Genomic DNA, 14,931 nt, shown 5'->3' on the forward strand with positions numbered 1-14,931 from the left:
GAAGCAGAAGATATTAAGAAGAGGTGGCAAGAATACACAGAACTGCACACAAAAAAAGTATTCATGAACCAGATAATAAAAATGTTGTGATCACTCACCTAGAGCCAGACATCTTAAAATGTGAAGTCAAGGAGTCCTTATGAAGCATCGTTATGAACAAAGCTTGTAGAATTGATGGGATTCTATTTCAGTTATTTCATATTTATGGAAGTGCTTCATTCAATATGCCTCCAAATTTGGAAAACTGCAGTGGACACAGAACTGGAAAAGTTCATCCAATTCCATAGAAAGTCAATGCCAAAGACTGTTCACACAACCATATGATTTCCCTCATTTCAAATGAAGCAAAGTAATGTTCAAAATTCTCCAAACCAGGGTTCAACAGTACAGTAACTATGAAATTCCAGATATTCAAGCAGATTTAATAAAGGCAGAGTAACTAGAAATCAAATATCCAACATGTGTGAGATCATCAAAGTGACAAGAGAGCTACAGAGAGGGAAAAAAAAAATCTACTTCTTTTTCATTGTTTATGCCAAATATTTTGACTGTGTGGGTCAAAGCAAACTGTGAAAAAAAATTAAAGTTATAGGAATACTGGATCAACTGGCCTGTCGCCAGGAAATCTGTTGCAGCTAAAGAAGCCGTAGTTAGAACTGAATGTAAAAGAACAGAATACTTCCAAATGGGGAAAAGATTATGATAAGGCTGCATACTGTCACCCTGCATGTTTAAATTATATGTAATGTTCACTTCTGAGGAAGGTAGTGGCAACCGACTCCAGGACTCTTGCCTGGAAAATCTCATGGATGGAGGAGCCTGGTGGGCTGCATTCCATGGGGTCACGGAGAGTTGGACATGACTCAGTGACTTCACTTTCACTTCTCACTTTCATGCATTGAAGAAGGAAATGGCAACCCACTCCAGTGTTCTTGCCTGGAGAATCCCAGGGATGGTGGAGCCTGGTGGGCTGCCATCTATGGGGTCGCACAGAGTGGGACACGACTGAAGCGACTTAGCAGCAGCAGCAATGTTCACTTCAGCAGCTCAGTCGTGTCCAACTATTTGTGACCCCATGAACCACAGCACAGCAAGCCTCCTTGTCTGTTAGAAACTTCTTGAGTTCACCCAAACTAATGTCCATTTTGTTGGTGATGATATCTAACCATCTCATTGTCTACCATCCTTTTCTCTTCTTGACTTCAATCTTTTGCAGCATTAGAATCTTTTTCATTGAGTGACTTCTGTGCATTAGGTGGCCAGAATATTTCAGTTTCAGCTTCAACATCAGTCCTTCCAATGAAAACCCAGGACTGATCTTCTTTAGGATGGACTGATTGGACCTCCTTGCAGTCCAAGGCACTCTCAAGAGTCTCCTGCAACATCATATTTCAAAAGCATCAATTATTGGGTCTCAGCTCTCTTTTTATTCCAATGACACATCCATACATGCCTACTCGAAAAACGATAGCCTTGACTAGACAGAGTTTTGTTGGCAAAGTAATATTTCTCCTTTTCAATATGTTTTCTATGTTGGTGATAATTATCCTTCCAAGGAGTAAGCATTTTTAATTTCATGGCTTCAGTCATCATCTGCAGTGATTTTGGAGACACCCCACAAAAAATAAAGAAAGAAAGAAAGAAAGAAAGAAAAAATAAATAAATAAATAAATGCATATATAAATAAAATAATGTCAGACACTCTTTCTACCATTTCATCTTCTATTTGCCATGAAGTCATGGGCCTGGAGGCCATGACCTTAGTTTTGTAAATGCTGGGCTTTAGGCCAAAATTTTCACTCTCCTCATCACTTTACTCAAGAAGCTCTTTACTTGTTCTTCACTTCCTGCCATATGGGTGGTGTCATCTTCATATGTGAGGTTATTGATATTCCTTCCAGCAATCTTGTTTCCAGCTTGTGTTTCTTTCAGCCTAGCATTTCTCAAGATGTACTGTGCATTTAAGTTAAATAAGCAGGGTGACAATATACAGCCTTTTCCTAATTGGAACCAAACTGCTGTTCCATGTCCAGCTCTAACTGTTACTTCCTAATCTACATACAAGGTTCTCAGGATTTAGGTCAGGTTGTCTGGTAGTCTCATCTTTCAGAATTTTCCACAGTTTATTTTGATCCATGCAGTCAAAGGCTTTGGCATAGTCAATAAAGCAGAAATAGATATTTTTTTCTGGAACTCGCTTGCCTTTTCAATGATACCAGAAGATGTTGGTACCTTGATCTCTGCTTTGTCTGCCTTTTCTAAAACCACCTTGAACATCTGGAAGTTCATGGTTCACACATCTTTGAACCCTGGCTTGGAGAATTTTGAGCATTGTTTACAAGCGTGTGAGGTGAGTTAAATTGTGTGGTAGTTTAAACATTTTTTGGCATTGCCTTTCTTTGGGATTGGAATTAAACCTGACTGTTTCCTGTCCTGTAACCACTGCTGAGTTTACCAACTTTCTGCCTTATTGAGCGCAACACTTTCACAGCATCATGTTTTAGGATTTCGAATAGATCAACTGGAATTCCATCACCTGCACTGGCATTGTTCATATTGGTGTTTCCTAAGGCCCACTTGACTTCGAATTCCTGGATGTCTGATTCAAGGTGGGGCTAAGTGATAACACCATTGTGATTATCTAGGTCCTGAAGATGTTTTTGTATAGTTTTTCTGCGTATTTTTCCCACCTCTTCTTAATATCTTCTGTTTCTGTTAGGTCCATACCATTTCTATCCATTATTGATCTCATCTTAGCATGATATGGTCCCTTGGTATTTCTAAATTTTTGAAGAGACTCTAGTCTTTCCCATTTTATTGTTCTCCTTCATTTCTCTGCAATGATTGGTGAGGAAGACTTTCTTAACTCTCCTTGATATTCTTTGGAACTCTGCATTGAAATGGATAAATCTTTCATTTGCTTTTGTCTTGTGTTCTTTTCACAGTTCGTTGTAAGGCCTTCGCAGACATCTGCTTTGCTTTTTTTTGTTTGTTTGTTTGTTTGTTTGTTTTGTTTTCTTTTTCTTGAGGATGGTCTTGATTCCTGTTCCTTGTATAATGTCACAAACCTCCATCCATAGTTTATATGTCATGTACAATATGTTAAAGGCCAGGCTTGAAGAAGCACAAGCATGAATCAAGATTGCTGGGAGAAATATCAATAGTGTCAGATACTTTGATTAAATCACTCTTATGGCAAAAAGTGAAAAAAGATGTAAAGAACCTCTTGATAAAAATGAAAGAGAAGTGTGAAAGCTGTAGGTTAAAATTCAACATTCAGAAAAGATCATGATATACAGTCCCACCACTGCTTAGCAAATGGATGGAGAAACAATGGAAATAATAAAACACTTTATTTTGGGGGTCTCCAACATAGTTGCAGATTGTGACTGCAGCCATGAAATTAAAAGGCACTTACTGATTGGATGAAAAGCTGTGAACTACTTAGCATATTCAAAAGCAGAGACATTGCTTTGCCAGCAAAGGTCCACCTGGTCTAAGCTATGGTTTTCTCAGAGGTCATGTACAGATGAGATATTTGGACTGTAAAGACAGTTGAGTACGGAAGAACTGATGCCTTTAAAATGTGGTGTTAGTGAAGAATTTTGAGAGTCGCTTGGACTGCAATGACGCTAAAGGAAATCAGTCCTGAATATACATTGGAAGCACTGATCTTGAAGCTAAAACTCCAATAATCTGCACCCTGATCCAAAGAATGGACTCATTGAATAAGACCCTGATGCTGAGAATCATTAAAGCCAACAAGAGAAGAGGATGATCGAGGATGAGATGGTTAGATGGCATCACCGGCTCGATCGACATGAGTTTGTGAAGGTTCGGGTAATTGGTGATGGGCAGGGAGCATGACTGCAGAATATGGAGGTTGCAAAAGTTGAACACGACTGAGAGATTGAACTGAATTGAACTCAAATGTAGAAGTACCTACATTTTTACATGCAAATAGAGTGATTCTTGTTTGCCTCCATGATCTATCTCATTTTTTCTTTCACTTTATGAAAATCTGGAAGCTGTTTTTCTTATGTGAAATTTAGACTTGTCTATACCTGATATATGAATCTAGGTCGTGGTTTTCTTTTTTTACCATTAATGTGAGGTTCTGGATATTTCATTTAGGGCAATCTTCACTGCTTTTTGAAGATATGGAAAACCCATATGAAAATGGAAATATCTCCATTGCACAAATTAAAATCTGGGCACCCATCTTTCTTAATGAAGTAAGGAGTTTGCTGCATTTCTAATAATATATGCGGAAACAAAGACTGATTCCATGAAGTGGGGAATGGTTTGTTTTTACTGTATCAAAACCTAGGTGCTAAGTCTCCATCATGGAATTTGGACTTTTCTTTACTTCACATTTCAGTTCAGAATAGAGATTTTTCTCTAAGAAAATTGAAATATCTATATTTCATATGAAGCACTGGTTCTTCAGCTACAAAAAGATCTATGTTCTCTTTTTCCTTATATTTTCACATGGCTTGAACATTTGTGTGTCTAACCACATGAGCTTATTGCACACGTTTGTGTGTACTTCTGTGTGGATGTATGTTCAACCACAGCTGGCAGAGATGAATGTTACAGACTATGAGATATGGAGCAAGCAGAAGTCTCACCAGGCATCCACAGAGTGTGGGAGACTGGTACATGCATCTCTTTGGTGGTCCTGATCAAGACAGGAGTGAGGAGAGGATGGCCAGTGACAATTCAGGACAGAGCGTTCACAAACTTGGATTTACATCAAGAGACATAAAGAAGCTCACAGTTTCTGCTGTGTTGGTGTGTCTGTGTTTATCAGGAAGAGAGGATGTGGAAGGCCTGAGGACTCATCCAGTGTAAATCCAGTGGGGTGGAGATTTTGAAGCATAGCCTGTGGACCCCTCAGTCTATGAGAATTGGGCTGGCCTGTGGAAATGGTGGATATGGCTTTAACTGTATCCACGTCTGTGTAGAGGTGAATGTCCTTCAGAAAAGAGTAGAGACTGGAAGGAGTTGGAACAGAAAGATAAGCTAGTGCCTGGAGAAGTTTTCCAATTTTGAGAAAGTCTCTGGGATAGTGCTGCCTCGGGTCAGCCCATCAGGAAGCACACTCTATCATCATGTGAGACAAATGACATGATAAGGTAGGGTCCTTCATTGTGAAAGCACAGGCATCCTAGAAGAGAAGAGCTGACCTTGGTTGTGTCCATGGGCTTCCACCCTACCTGACAGTGCAGAAAGGTGAAGAAAGTGCAGAGGTGGGGTGTAGTTATTTCCCCCTTTGCTGGTTTGTGCCTGTGAGGAAGTGAAGATGGCAAAGTAGAAGGGTGTGAACTCATCTTTTCCTGTAATAGCTCCAAAATTACAGCTTGTTGCTAAATTACCATTGACAGGAGAATATTGGGTCCCACCAAAAAAAAAAAAAAAAGTCCAAGCAAAGGTAAAGTCCCAACAAGACTGCAGCAGGGGTGAATTTGCATTTAGAATTAATACCTACCAGCCACACTGAGTGCTCAGTAAAACATTTTATACACCTATACTCAGGGACTGTCCCAAACAGAGTCAGGACTGTCTTTCAGTGATTGAGAGTCTCCTGCAGAGGCATGGGTCAGCAATGGTCTGACAAGGAAGAGATATCTGGCTGCTACAGCCCTTGTTCATGCAGTTTGGAACATAAGCCCTCTCAGAGGAGGTAGCCTTTCAACCGATCAAAAAGTGGCCTAGCGCACAATGCACCAGTTGCAGGATAATTTTTCTAAAGAAATTCTTGTTCAGGTAAGGAAGTTTTAGAACAACTACAGCTTTTTCAATGTGGGATCGGGCAAAGGGACTGAAAACCCACAGGACTGAGAACACACAGGAAATTTGACATTGTGGGCCAGCTGGATTTGATTATATAACTTCCACAGGACTGAAGCAGACTATTGGAAGGCACAAACGAAGCCTTGTGTTCACCAGGAGCCAAAAGCAAGAGTAGTGTTCCCAGAAGAAACTGAGCCAGTGTTGCTTGTGAATGTCCAGGAGTGTCTGGTAGAGACATGGTCCAAGAATGGGAAGCATCAGGATGATGGGCACTGAATACAAGAGTGCTTGCTCAAGTCCTTTTGAAGAAGGTCCCAATTACTTTCATTACCCATACCATAGTTAGGCCTCATTTCAAACAACAGGGCTTGAATACAGCCACACCCATCAAGAGTAATTTGGATTAAAGATTTATTGAATATGGCCCCATATATCAGAATAGGATTCAGATTCTGGAAAACTCTACACATGGACATCATCAGATGGTCAATACCAAAATCAGATTGATTATATTCTTTGCAGCCAAAGGTGTAGACGCTCTATACAGTTAATAAAAACAAGACCAGGAGCTGACTGTGGCTCAGATCATGAACACCTTATTACAAAATTCAGACTCAAATGGAAGAAAGTAGGGAAAACTGCTAGATCATTCAGATATGACCTCAATCAAATCCCTTATGATTATACAGTGGAAGTGAGAAATAGATTTAAGGGCCTAGATCTGATAGACAGAGTGCCTAATGAACTATGAATGAGGTTTGTGACATTGTATAGGAGATAGGGATCAAGACCATCAGCATGGAAAAGAAATGCAAAAAAGCAAAATGGCTGCCTGGGGAGGCCTTACAAATAGCTGTGAAAAGAAGAGAAATGAAAAGCAAAGGAAAAAGGAAAGATATAAGCATCTGAATGCACAGATCCAGACAATAGCAAGAAGAGAAAAGAAAGCCTTCCTCTACGATGAATGCAAAGAAATAGAGGGAAACAACAGGATGGGAAAGTCTAGAGATCTCTTCAAGCAAATCAGAGATACCAAGGGAACACTTTATGAAAAAATGGGCTTGATAAAGGATAGAAATGGTATGGACCTAACAGAAGCAGAAGATATTAAGAGGAGGTGGCAAGAATACACAGAAGAACTGTACAAAAAAGAACATCATGACCTGGATAATCATGATGGTATGATCACTCATCTAGAGCCAGACATCCTGGAGTATGAAGTCAAGTGGGCTTTGGAAAGCATCTCTATGGACAAAGCCGCTGGAGGTGATGACATTCCAGTTGAGCTGTTTAAAATCCTGAAAGATGATGCTGTGAAAGTGCTGCACTCAAAGTGCCAGCAAATTTGGAAAACTCACCAGTGGCCACAGGACTGGAAAAGGTCAGTTTTCATTCCAATTTCAAAGAATGACAATGCCAAAGAATACTCAAACTACCACACAATTGCACTCAACTCACATGCTAGTAAAGTAATGCTCAAAATTCTCCAAGCCAAGCTTCAGCAATATTTGAACCGTGAACTTCCTGATGTTCATGCTAGTTTTAGAAAAGGCAGAGGAACCAGAGATCAAATTGCCAACATCCACTGGATCATGGAAAAGGCAAGAGAGTTTCAGAAAAACATCTCTCTCTGCTTTAGTGACTATGCCAAAGCCTTTGTGGGGATCAAAATCAACTGTGGAAAATTCTGAAAGGGATGGGAATACCAGACCACCTGACCTGCCTCTTGAGAAATCTGTATGCAGGTCAGGAAGCAACAGTTAGAACTGGACATGGAACAACAGACTGGTTCCAAATAGGAAAAGGAGTATGTCAAGGCTGTATGTTATCATCCTACTTATTTAACTTCTATGCAGAGTACATCATGAGAAACGCTGGACTAGAAGAAACACAAGCTGGAATCAAGATTGCCAGGAGAAATATCAATAACCTCAGTTATGCAGATGACAGCACCCTTATGCAGAAAGTGAAGAGGACCTAAAAAAGCCTCTTGATGAAATGAAAGTGGAGAGTGAAAAAGTTGGCCTAAAGGTCCACATTCTGAAAACAAAGATCATGGCATCTGGTCCCATCACTTCATGAGAAAAAGATGGGGAAACAGTGGAAACAGTGTCAGACTTTATTTTTCTGGGCTCCAAAATCACTGCAATGGTGACTGTAGCCATGAAATTAAAAGACACTTACTCCTTGCAAGAAAAGTTATAACCAACCTAGATAGTATATCAAAAGCAGAGAGATTGCTTTGCTGACTAAGTTCCATCTAGTCGAGGCTATGGTTTTTCCTGTGGTCATGTATGGATGTGAGAGTTGGACTGTGAAGAAGGCTTAGTGCCGAAGATTTGATGCTTTTGAACTGTGGTGTTGGAGAAGACTCTTGAGAGTCCCTTGGACTGCAAGGAGATCCAACCAGTCTATTCTGAAGGAGATGAGGCCTGGGATTTCTTTGGAAGGAATGATGCTGAAGCTCAAACTCCTGTACTTTAGCCACCTCATGTGAATAGTTGATTCATTGGAAAAAACTCTGATGCTGGGAGGGACTGGGGGCAGGAGGAGATGGGGAAGACAGAGGATGAGGTGGCTGGATGGTATCACTGACTCTATGGACATGAGATGGTATCACTGACTCTATGGACATGAGACTGACTGTACTCCAGGCGTTGGTGATGGACAGGAAGGCCTGGTGTGCTGCAATTCATGGAGTCACAAAGAGTTGGACATGATTGAGCGACTGATCTGAGCTGAACTGAACTGTCTATCACATCAGAAAGTTTCCATAATCCTCTTTTCCTTTTCTATCAGATAGCAGACCAAATGAAAACCACAATCACAGAAAACTAGCCAAAGTGATCAAATTATCACAACCTTGACTATCTCAATGAAACTATGAGACACACCATGTAGGGCCATACAGGATGGATTGGACATGGTGGAGAATTCTGACAAAATGTGGTGCACTGGAGAAGGGAAATGGAAAACCTCATTATTATTCTTGCTTTGGATACTCCATGAACAATATGAAAAACCAAAAAATAGGACACTGAAAGTGAACTCTCCAGGTTGGTTGACAGCCTATATTCTTCTGGAAATCACTATAAAGAAAGAGATGGAGCCAAAGGGAAAACAAGACCTAATTGTGGATATAACTATGGATACAAGTAAAGTTTGGTGCTGTAAAGAATGATATTTCATATGAAACTAGAATGTTTGGTTCATGAATGAAGGTAAATTGGAAGCGGTCAAACAGAAAATGACAGGTTTGAACATCAGACTTTCAGGAATCAAGTGAATTAAGATTCACTGTAATGGACGAATTTAATTCAGATGACCATCCAATGCACAATGAAACAGACAGGCATTGAGATAAAGCCTCAATTTCCTCTTAATTATTTCAGAATAGAAAATGTAACTATGAAGGTGAACATGTAAATTTAATATTTTAATAAGAGAAATGTAGGAATATGATAAATTTTAGTCTACATTATCCTGCATGATCAGATTCCTACTTGATAGATCAGTTGTATGTAGTAATTATATGAAAGTTATTATACGTATTTAAATAAAAGATGGTTGATGAGTTGACCTTGAAAGAGAGATGGCAGATCCATCAGTAATTGTTTACACTGGGAACCATGCCTCCCACTTGCAGTGTAATGAAAATATCCTCATGGGCTGACATATCGCTGTATCTAACTGTAAAGGTACAAGGCTGATCATCAGTCAAAATCAGGTATCTGCAAAGGAGATGTGACATGGTACTGAGAAGCAGAAATAGTCATAGTAACAAAATTCTCCCTGTGGTCGTTTGCTTGATTGCAGCTGCTCTGTGAATGCTGAAGTAAAATGATCAACAGATTTTAAATATCAGCTTAATCTATCACAATTTGCTGTTTCAGTCTAACTGACATTGATGATGAAGAAATAAATCACTTTGATTTGGGACACTTGTATTAGCAAATATGTGGCTGGTAGAAAGCTTTCATATGAAAGACACACTTAACATTGTGGAGGCTGAAAATACACACTGTCCTCTAGTTTGGAAAGAATCCAGGCTCCTTCCTCTGGCATGCATCATCTTGTAATCACAAACTAGTTAAGGTACTGGAGAGACAATTTTAGTGCCAACTCTTCTATTCATTCTTATTAAAAGTTGGGGGTAGCATCACTTAACATTTGGATTATGATAGAACTTCAACTAAAACCAAAGAAGAAAATTATTAGTGACTTTTCAAACCAAGGTAAAATAGAGAAACAAAGCCAGACTCTAAATATTGACCCTTTAAAACATACAAAGATAATAGCTTCAAATAATACACCTCCATTAACAGATTTAAATACTTACCTATTCAAATTTATTTCACTCCTCATGTAACAATATATTGTCTATCTACACTAAATACCCCTTTAAGTGGCTTCAGGATTTCTCTCTGGTTCCAAATTGCTAGGGAAACTTAAAACTTAAATTTATTACATTTAAAATGTCTTAGTATACAGGTGTTCTCAACTTGAAAAGAATAGAAAAATATTTCAGCAGCATATTATCTCAATATCTTAAAGTCAGTTTTAGCTATCTATGGTAACATACTTAAATGGTCAGTATATTAAAATATATATATATATATATATATATATATATATATATATATTTCCTTTAATAATGGAAATTTATGGAATGCCTTACTTAAAACAAATGCAGTGTTTTCTCCTGCCAGACAGTCAGCTAGTGAAGCAGATCTTTGAAAAAGGTGTAGTATTTTACAGGTGATTGGAGTATTGGAATCCTGGCAGTGTCAGTTTTGTGGAGGAGCCAGCAACGACACGCAGAAAAGTTATGGCCAATGGGATCATCTTCTAGCTTGTGATTGCAGAATCATGGGTGGTAGTTCCTGTTAGTCTTTTTGTATTGCCTGATTTTAGGTCTCAGCATGTGGCAAGAGGGGAAAATTCAATACTGTCCCCTCCTCAATGTGTAACTGAGCCCTAAGGTCCAGCTTCTTTGTCAGTTTAGGATTTTTCAAAAGGCTTTTGTCTCTACACACTTTGTAATCACAGATCCATCATTCCATCTCCACAGAGTAAAAAGCAGTTCCCTCCCAGGTTGGCTTTCTAACCCCTTGTTTCATCTTCCAGGCCCTATGCAAACTAGTACACCTGCACTGCAGTTTGGGGTATGCAGGACCACAGCACAGATTCTCTGTTTGATTTTCACGCTAGACAAACTAAATGTTCTTAGCCTCTTCACCTTGCTTCCTTTCAGTCAAAAGTAATTTAAGTTTAGTGAGGTGACTTACCTGAATTCTCAATGTATTCCCAGCTTCTCCATCTCCCACCCCAGGACACAGGCCTGGTTCTCCTCCTCTCGTCCTCCTTCTCCCATCTTCCCTCCATTCTTTCCAGTTATGTTTACTTTTCATATAGTCTTCTCTGTTGAGCAAGGTCTTCTGCTAATATTCATCTTATGCTCTGGAGGAATGTTGTCTTGTAGAAGGATTATTTGTGATGCCTCCATGAGAGAGTTGCAGTCAACATGCTCTTTTATATTCTGCCAAATCAGAAGTTCTGATTTTCTTTTTGGCAAACTAGGTAATTCCTTTAGACATGCTGGTGAAACAAAAACATTACTTGACATGAATTAATCTGTATGATGGAAGGTTACATATGTACTCACACAATTGGTATACCACTGACTTGAACATGCAAATAAACACATTTATTTTTTCCTGAAATTTCTGCTAATGATGAATTGCCTTTAGCTTGAGGAAACAGCCCTTTTGCAGATAAGAGATGGTACAGGAATTGGGCTCAAAATCAGTTCCTGAAAATATCTAGCTATTTATCAAACTGTCCTGACATTTTCCCGGAGCACAGATTCCTTATCTCTGTTCTGGAAACTTAACTGATTTAAGAGGTTGTCAAAGGTCAGAGACTGCCATGGGCATAATTTAATTTTTGTACAAGAAGATGGCAAGTGCCCAGGAATGTAACACTATGTAGATGATAGCTTGAAAAAGACTGAGAAAAAAAAAATACAAAAAAAATTTAAAAAGAACAGGCAGGTATAGTTAGCTGTACTCATGTAATCTTAATAGGTAAACCTTAATTGGAGTTTGGATAATAGAAAAAGCAAGGGGGTTTCATAATGTCATCTACATCTACTTAATTGTCTCTGTTACTGGCTTAGACAGTGTGTGAGAATGAGGTCATTCAGTCGTGTCTGACTCTTTGTGACCCCCATGGACTGTAGCCTACAATTTCCTTTTCCTGGGGATCTTCCAGAACCGGTACCAAACTGGTCTGCACCATTGCAGGCAGATGGTTTATCACCTGAGCCACCAGGGAAGCCTTTTTACTGTGAGGGTAACAACAAATTGTGGAAAAGCATTAAAGGGATCAGAGTACTAGACCACCATACCTGCTTCCAGGGAAGCATGCAGGCAGATCAAGACATGGCAGTTGGAATTGGAAAAGGAATAATAAACTGGTACAAAATAGGGAAGGAAATACATCAAGGCAATATATTGTCATCCAGCTTATTTGACTTCTCTGCAGAATACTTTATGAAAAGTAACTTGCTGAAAAAAATCTAAAGCTGCATATAACATTACTGTGAGAAGTAAGATTAACCTTAGATATAAGATGACAACACACAAATGGCTGAAAAACACTAGGAACTAAAGAACCTTTTGAAGAAGGTGAAAGGGGAGATTGAAAAAGTTGGATTAAAACTCAATACAAAAACAAAGAAAAAATAAGCTCATGGAATGTTGTCCCATGATTTTGAGATATTTCCATGGGATAGAGTTGAGTTAGTAATAGGTTTCACTTTCTTGACCTCTGAAATGACTATGTGATGTGACTGCAGCCATGAAAATAAAAGGCACTTGCCCCTTGGGTGAAAAGCTGTGACCAATCTAGAAACCATATTACAAAGCTGAGAGATTATGGAACAAGACATGAATAGTCAAAGTTGATTTTTGGGACTAACATATGGAGGAGTGAGCAGGAACACAAGAACTGACTGCCAGAATATGGGTGACTGAACTGAACTGACACCCATACTAATATTTGTTCATTTCCTCTTTCTTCTTGTGAAATTAGATTTTTTTTTTCAGCTTTTGAAGAAGGCATTATCTTCTTCCCAGAACTGGATAGCTTTCTTTTTGTGTACTTTTAAATATATATGGGCTCTTCTTCTGCTCTATCTGATGACTTTCTACATTGAGTTTTCATTTTGGATCACCTCAGAATATTTTCTTGTTTCCCTGTGAGTTATTCTTTGCCTCATCGAGCCCTACAGAAAGTGTTGTTTAATTTTCCACACATTCTCCTTAGTTCAGTTGCTCAGTCTTGTCTGATTCTTTGGGGCCCCATGAATTGTAGCACGCCAGGCCTCCCTGTTCATCACCAACTCCCGGAGTTCACTCAAAGTCACGTCCACAGATCAGTGATGCCATCCAGACAACTCATCCTCTGTTGTTCCCTTTTTCTCCTGCCCCAAACCCTCCCACCATCAGAGTCTTTTCCAATGAGTCTATTCTTCACATGAGGTGGCCAAAGTATGGGAGTTTCAGCTTTAGCAACTTTCCTTCCAAAGAACACCCAGGACTGATCTCTTTAGAATGGACTGGTTGGATTTTCTTGCAGTCTATGGGACTTTCAAGAGTCTTCTCTAACATCACAGTTCAAAAGCATCAATTCTTCAATACTCAGCTTTCATCACAGTCAAACTCTCACATCCATACATGACTACTTGAAAAACCATAGCCTTGACTAAACTGTCCTTTGTTGGCAAATTAATGTCTCTGCTTTTGAATATGCTATCTAGGTTGGTCATAACGTTTCTTCCAAGGAGTAAGAAACTTTTAATTTCATGGCTGCAATCACCATCTGCAGTGATTTTGGAAACCACCCCCCTCCAACAACAACAACAACAAAAATAAAGTCTGACAAAGTTTCCACTGTTTCCCCATCTATTTCCCAGGAATGAAGTGATGGGAAAAGATGCCATGATCTAAGTTTTCTGAATGTTACCCGTTAAGCCAACTTTTCAAGTATGACCTAAATCCAATCCTTTATGATTATACAGTGGAAGTAAGAAATTGATTTAAGGGACTAGATCTGATAAATAGAGTGAATGATGAACTATAGATGGAGGCCTGAGACACTGTACATGAGACAGGGATCAAGACAATCCACATGGAAAAGACTTGCAAAATAGCAAAATAGTTGTCTGGGGATGCCTTAGAAATAGCTGTAAAAGAAGAGAAGTGAAAAGGAAAGGAGAAAAGAGATGATATAAGTATCTGAATGCAGTGTTCCAAAGGTTAGCAAGAAGAGATAAGGAAGATTCCTCAGAGATCAACACAAAGAAATAGAGGGAAGCAAAAGAATGGGAAAGAACAGAGATCCTCTCAAGAAAATTAGAGTTACTGAGGGAACACTTCATGCACAGATGGGCTTGATAAATGATAGAAATGTTACAACTTAAGGGACACAGGAGACATTAAGAATTGTGGCATTAATACACAGTAGAGCTGTACAGAAAAGATATTCACGACCCAGATATCCACAATGGAGTGATTGCTCACCTAGAGCCAGACATCCTGGAATGTGAAGTCAAGTGGGCCTTAGAAAGCATCACTATGAACAAAGCTAGTGGAGTTTATGGAATTCTCGTTGAGCTATTTCAAATCCTGAAAGATGATGCTGTGAAAGTGCTGCACTCAATATGCCAGCAAATTGGAAAACATAGCAGTGGCCCTGGGACTGGAAAAGGTCAGTTTTCATTCCAATACCAAAGAAACACAATGCCAAAGAATGATCAATCTACCACACAGTTATACTCATCTCACATTCTAGTAAAGTAATGCTCAAAGTTCTTCAAGCAATACATGAACCTTGAGCTTCCAGATGTTCAAACTGGTTTTAGAAAAGGCAGAGGAACCAGAGAACCCAATGCCAACAATCTTGGATCACTGAAAAACAAGAAGGTTCCAGGGGGAAACCCCCCCCCACACACACACACGCACACACACACACACACACACACACACACACGCACCTATTTCTGCGTTATTGACTATGTCAAAGCCTTTAAATATGTGGATCACTATAAACTGTGGAAGACTCTGAAAGAGA

The 14,931-nt window shown here is 39.3% G+C and overlaps 1 pseudogene; it reads left to right on the plus strand.

Moving 5' to 3' along the window:
- LOC132659073 (testis-specific Y-encoded protein 1-like) overlaps positions 1-14,931 on the plus strand; it is a 598,357-nt pseudogene that overhangs the window by 233,102 nt on the left and 350,324 nt on the right.

Source organism: Ovis aries, chromosome Y (assembly GCF_016772045.2).
Source record: "Ovis aries strain OAR_USU_Benz2616 breed Rambouillet chromosome Y, ARS-UI_Ramb_v3.0, whole genome shotgun sequence".
Lineage (NCBI taxonomy): Eukaryota > Metazoa > Chordata > Mammalia > Artiodactyla > Bovidae > Ovis > Ovis aries.